Source organism: Acipenser ruthenus, chromosome 6 (assembly GCF_902713425.1).
Source record: "Acipenser ruthenus chromosome 6, fAciRut3.2 maternal haplotype, whole genome shotgun sequence".
NCBI classification, from domain to species: Eukaryota; Metazoa; Chordata; class Actinopteri; order Acipenseriformes; family Acipenseridae; genus Acipenser; species Acipenser ruthenus.
This window is the reverse complement of record NC_081194.1, coordinates 69199189-69206075: the sequence shown is the minus strand read 5'-3', so window position 1 is coordinate 69206075 and position 6887 is coordinate 69199189.

The following is a 6887-nucleotide window of genomic DNA, read 5'->3' as shown; positions in this document are numbered from 1 at the left end:
AGGGTAGTTGTTGAGGTCGCTAGGCACAGAGTGGACTGGAAACAGTACGTTGAAGTACAAACAGTTTATTTTGGCGCCACAAATAGAAGTCAGAAGAAATTATTATATACAGGAGCATATAAAAAAAAAAAAAACTCTGGAATACACTAAGCAAAAGTAATAAACATCTATGGAGTACACGGCTACTCAAACAAAACTAATACTACAGCTATGATGGGCTCCCTCACAACAAGGATACCATCTCTAATACTAACTCCCCTTTTAAAGGACAAAACCTGATGCCGCCCACAAAACAAACAGGTAAGTACATTAATTTCATTCTTTATTCCCCTTGACAATCAGTTATTGTTGCTTTTACAAACAACTGTACCATATAGGAAATTATTTTAACAGGAACATGTTAATGCTAACAATCATGTTTATTTGCATATTGTCCGTGAGGGTTATTATTAATAGTAATGGGGAAACGAAAATCTGTGGTTATTCTTATGTTGTGATGAAGTTCGGGAGCAGCTTCCTCACAGAGCCCTGTTACAGTATTGCTTGTATTCAGAAGATCTTCAGATTTAAATTTTTGACCTCCTAGTTTTTGGATTAACTCGTCAGTAGGGGCTTATATTTTCATGCCATAAACTGCTGTACCCTACCATACCATTTAATTGCTTTTTATACCATAAAATACTTTCTTGATGCTGTTCATGTGAGCTTTTCCATCTTGATATTGTGACAGGCTGTTTCAGGACTTCACTTACTTTAGTGCTTTATCTGTCAGAGCAGCTGGTAGAGAACTGACAGCACAATACAGAGAGTTGTTGAGTGCTGGTCACCCCTGATGGCTCCGGATTAGATGGTTCAGATCCCTGTGAGTCTGAAAGAGTAACAATCCCTTGAAGCAGAGCAACTCACTAGAGCATCTAATTATGCTGTATAAGATGCTATATACATGGTATCTGGTAACATTTACTTTAGTAGGATAGTTTTTCAATCCAAAAATGTAATTGATCTGCAGATCTACATTATATATACCCCCCCCCCCCCCCCAAAAAAAAACACTTATTTTTTTGCTTTCTTGAGCCATGCGAGGTCGATTCCCAGCCTCCAACCAGTTACATGGCTGCTAGGTGCCAGGAAGAGACCATGAAACACATCTCACTTGTGGCCAGAGCCAGATTGGATCACTGGCCTCGGGTGAAGAGCATAAGTGAATTAGCCTACTGTGGTCCATAGCCCTTCCTGGGTACAGACACTGTGGGTTCATCGAAAGACCTAAAATAATAGCTTGCGAACCGTGGAACAAAAAGTCATCGAATTATACTTGGAAATTGATCAATGAATATGCTCCCAGTTAAGCAGATAAACCAAAATCTTTTTTTTTAGATTTTTTACATGCTGCTTCAGTGTGACACAATCCCTTAACAATAAATGGCCAAACCAAAATCTAGCAACTTAACAAGCAACTGTTTTGTTTTATTGCTTCTCCATAAAAGCAGCCTATGGAGACCAGCTTCCGCAGACCTCAAACAACAACCAGGTGGAATAGGTATGACATATGACAAAGTTCAGGAGCAAGGCAGCAAAGGGCATTCGAGTTTAAACCTGGGTTTCAGCATCAATGGATTAGAGCATTGGTTGTAACCAGGCTATATTTCTCAGATGTCAGAAAAAAAAGGTTTTCACAATGGAATTAATGTGGACTTCAAAAGTATTAAACTCAGCTTTAAAGATTTTTCACTGTGAAAGATGTTGAAGCAGATGACCATCAAGGGAGATAGATGGAGATTGCTCTCATTAATGATAACACCCCATCAGAAGTCATGGCAGAAGTAAACGGCATACTGTTTCTTTTTTTTTTTACTTGGTTTACTTGGTCATTTTTTGATGTGAAACCAAACAGCCCTTTTTTTTTAGTTTGCTTGCATATGAAGTTATTATGGATAAAGATGTTAGAGAGCATGACATTTCTCCTTTTTATAACATTAACAACAAGCTATTGGCTGTGCCTTGACTTAAACTAACTGCTGTCAGGTCCTGAGAAAAGATTAAATAACAGGGGAAGTACAAAAGTACAGCCTCCCTAGTTTTTCTAAGGCTGCAGGAGAACATGAAATAGAATATTAGGGTGGAAGCTTACCATGAACAATTGGGTGGACAGTCTAGACAACACTTAATTTATGTAGGCATCCACCCCTTGTGGTATAAAATGTAAGGCTGTGAATATGCATGAAATGGAAACTCTGTTACTTACTTAATATGATAAATATACACCATTGAGAATAGTGCGCTGAAAGGGGTTGACAGACATTTTCCTGCAACCCATGACTGGAAGTAATACCGGTAATAACAGTATAATATGTATAAAATAATAGAAGAGCTTCAGTGAGTTAAAGGAAAATAATTCCATCTCGAGTTTCGAGATGGAATTATTACCCGAAGGTTGTCCCGAAGGTTGAGTAATTTATAAACTGTCACAGAAACCCCAGATGGAATTGTTTTCCTGCAACTCACTGAAGAGGCCCATCTATTATTTTTTATAATACATGGATACTCTTGTGATGCTGATATTAAAGAAGACGAGGTTCAGCTGTACAGTTGGGTTTTTTTTAAATGTAATGTTTCAGTGCTGTACAGACGTTGTATGTCGTTATCCGTTGGTGCTTCAGCTTTATTTGGATGATTGCCTTTACCTTGTTTTAATTTCCTGTTCCTCTCTAGTTTCTCTGAGATATGTACCAGCTTTACATCTTTGTTTTTTAAACATTTTCATTTTATTGATCATTAAGGAATATTTTTGTACTGTGGGTGTGTCGAGTGATTGAAAACAAGACATTTTGTGTTTGAATTGAAAGTGATGGTCTCGAGGAGTTGAATGGGTCAAAGTTCAAGTATATTTTCCTCTAGAGGAATTACCACTTTTTGACGTCACTACTGTGGTTGATATTATGCCTTTTTTTTCGAATGGCTCAGATGCAAATATAGCCTACATTCATGTATTATATACTTCTGTTTATTGTATACTGATCACTCCAAGTACTCTTTTTCAATTAAATGTTTTCATATTTAAAGTACTAACCAAAGCTTTAAAATCCATTATTTTATGTTATTAATACTATCTAATGTTGAAGATGTTTTTACTTTAATTTGGAATATACAGATATGATAATAGATGTTGCTGTTGCTTCAGGATCACAATGGCCGAGTTCAGTTTTGAGCTAATCAGTTGGTCCAGGTTGATTCGCTCCCATTACGGATTCTGTCCTCTGACGGTGAGATGAGGTTAAAAACTCTATTACCACAAATGCAGATGAGCCCTGTTACTTATCTATACATTTGCTTTTACCTCCAGAGGAGCTTCACCATACTGGTAGAATTATCATCACAGTACAGAGCATTAAGAACAATAAATTCAATAGCAAGAAGTGTATGAAACATGCTTTTGCATGTTTAGCCCAAGTAGGGTTGAAAATTGCATCCGATTTCCTTAAACATCTGCCAGTTGCATATACATTTGAAGTCTATAGATTAAATTATATTCATTTTTTAAAAAGCCCTAACGTGTACAGTATGTAATTATTGTGCTATTGTTGTTGTATTATATGCTGTACCACTGATGTTGTTTCAGATGAAAAGAGTGAATATATATCTCGCATACTTGTATTATTATGTGTTCTCTGTAATAAGCAATCTCTGCTCCAAACTCTGATATGTGGACATTTGTTTTCTTATCAACCCCATACTACCTGAGCTGACAGATACATCTCTCTGCCACACCTACTCTTTGTAAGCATGCATACACTTGTCTTTCTAATCCTCATTTGTACATTCTTTTTAGAACTGAGGGCAGCTTTTTCAAGGGAGGTTGTGTTGATCCGGCTGACTTTATTTTAAAGAGCAACACAGTATGGGTATATTTAATCAGAGGTAGCACCTATTTTGTTGTTGTCTAGATTCACTTTTTATCAATTTATCATCCCATCCAAATCACACCCTGATGACTTTTTAAAACTTGAAAGTTTAAGACCTCTGTGGCCTCAACATAGCTCTCAGATAGTGTCTAACCTCCAAATACACCTGGTACACAAGAGTGTAGCCATTAACCTGTCCCCTGGCCCCTACAACACCGTGTCCCTAGTAGATACGATCAGCATATGATGACTGAAACAGAAAAAAATACAAAGTGAGGTGTAACCTGGTCCTGTAGTCTCATTTCAATAAGATGGCTATTCCATGTTGGTGTTCAGCTGTGCAACAAATAGACAGATCATCTTCTTATAACAACCCAAGGTTTCAAATGGCTTGAAAGTAATGTTTCAATGCTATGCAACATATACATTTTATTTAGTTATTGCACGAAAACCTGAATAAATATTTTATAAAGGAATCAAAACATAAATCAATAAGCCCCCATGTTAGTAAGACAGAAAACCTTCTTATGAAGTAAAAAAAACAAGTACAGTCCCCCCATCACCAAAGCCGAAGCAGATTAGCAATTTTTAATTTTTGTATTCTTAATTTAAACGGAAAGAAACCAAACGAAGCATTCCCCAAAAAGGGAATATAGGGTATCTGATATAAGGAATTTCTTTATTAATGTATTCATTTTTCATCAATGACTGGTACATATTATGAATACATATTTGCAACACAGAAACTCAAAGATAAGAATGTTCTTATATTTGAGTCTTCTGATTGACTATTAATAACTGACAATCATCCTCTTATCCTACCTCAATGAAAGTGCCAGCTTACATGCATATTTTTACAGACGAAGACGCTCGATTGCACTGTTAGAGATGTTTTAACACCCAGTAAAAATTAAGAATAATATTAATAGCATGAATATTGATATAAGAACAATTGAGAATCACGCTCTGAATTTATTGGGGAGTATTACATACAAATATGTCGCACTATAAAAGGCAAGCCAAGAAAAATGTGGATAATTGGTTCACATATTCATCCTATTTGAAAATATGGGGGCTACATTAATACTGTAGATTATTGGGCGAAAGGTAACACAGTACAATATGTGAATATGCTAAAGGGGATTCCAATACTGCAGACAAGAAATACAGCCAATACAGTCAGAGGGATGGCATGTTAATGTTACTTTTGCTCACAGCTCTTCATGTGGTGGGTGGGGTTTGAATAAACACGTTACATCAAGCCCAAACACTGCTTACCTGTTCAACAGAGATAAAAGTACACAGGCCTGATATGATGAGCAAGACCTGGGTGCAGCCCGGCTGTTTATGTGGCAGGCTTGGCTTCATAAAACATTGGGAAATTGGAACGGCTGAGGAAATGAAGAAGCTGAATTGGTTATTTATTTGTTTAATCTGCTCTGTTTTCCAGCTGTTGTTTTTAATGACATTCAGCTGCTCCAAACTACAATGCAAGTTCACATAATCTACGTATTGATTACAACTTCTAGCATTCCTGTGAAGCAGCCTAACTCAATAATGGCTTTACTTCTTGCACTCCTTCAATTTCTTTCAATGGCTGAAGATGTCTGGTTATGGAATCAATGATAGTAGACACTGAATGGACAACCCCAACTGCCCTGTCCTAGCCTCAATGGTCTCATCAACTTAAAAACATGTTTTGATCATTTGTGTTGACAGGCAACTGCATTCTAGCAATCTACAGGAACTAAAAGGTGTTCTCCAGGACAACTGGCAAAACCTGGACAAAGGTGTGGCACAACCAAATCCTCTCATACCTAGGTTTATCCAGACACTAAAAGAACTAATGAGGATTCAAATCACTGACCTCTTAACTGATCTGGCTGCAGTACTGACTGTCTGCTGAAGATACTGCCATGTTTAGCACAAAGTTGCTTTGATGGTCTTACTCATTAAGTTCCATTACCTGTGTTGTCCAGTGAAGAATAACCAATGAATTGCCACATTGTTAACCTCTGTCCATATCAAAGTGCTCATGTGGGATGTCCCCTACCACTGATATACATTTTGTGTCACTTATAATTAGCCCCCACTGGGGCTGAAATCCCCTGTGAAGTAAATATCGTGGAGTTGGTAAGTTATTGTTCTGGGGATACATGTCTGCCATCCATCCATCAGTATGTGCAATACATCTCATTGTCATTTCTTATTCTATATTATTCTGTACATAGTGCTGATATTTCAGAGTCATCATCATTTTAGCATACACACTGCATGGCGGTGGCTGTGTGTTTACTGACATACTTTTTTTTTTTTTTTTTGCCGGCAGTAAGTTTCCACATTGTGGCGGCAGCATCCCCAGTAGTACTGGTCACGGAGGCGTGTCGGCGTCTTATTGATGCCGAAGTGCCCCACTCCGGGCGCGCTGTGGTTAGCTTGGAGCACAGTGCGCTGGAGTGAGGCGGGCACCACCAGTTGTAGGTGAGCTTCCCCAGTGGCAGGAACTTGCCATCGGCAGTGTAGAATGCCTTCCCACATTTCCAGAGTAGCCCACTGGGACCACAGTCTTTTTGCGGTCTGGGAGCAGAGCTACCTCATTCCAGTCAGGCCGGTGATCCTCATCCTTCCACCTGATGAGCAGACCGAGCTCAGGGTCTTGCCGTGACTGCTGCACAGCGGAGACTTTCTCAGGGTCTGCGGCGATTCCCTTCTCGCTGACCCGATGACCAAGGAAGGTCGTCTGTCTCCTGAGTAGGTGGCACTTGTCGGGATGTAGTCGCAGTCCAGCAGCTTGGATCCTTTGCAGCAGGTGGGACAGAGCCTCAGCGAAGGTCAGGGCGTGCACCAGCAGGTCATCCAGGTATACAACACACTCCTGTCAGGGAATGCCGTCCAGTGGCCAGGGCGTTGCACAACCCAAACGGCATGACAGTAAACTGCCAGAGGCCCTGTCCTGTAGAGAAAGCAGTCTTTGCCTTGGCGTCG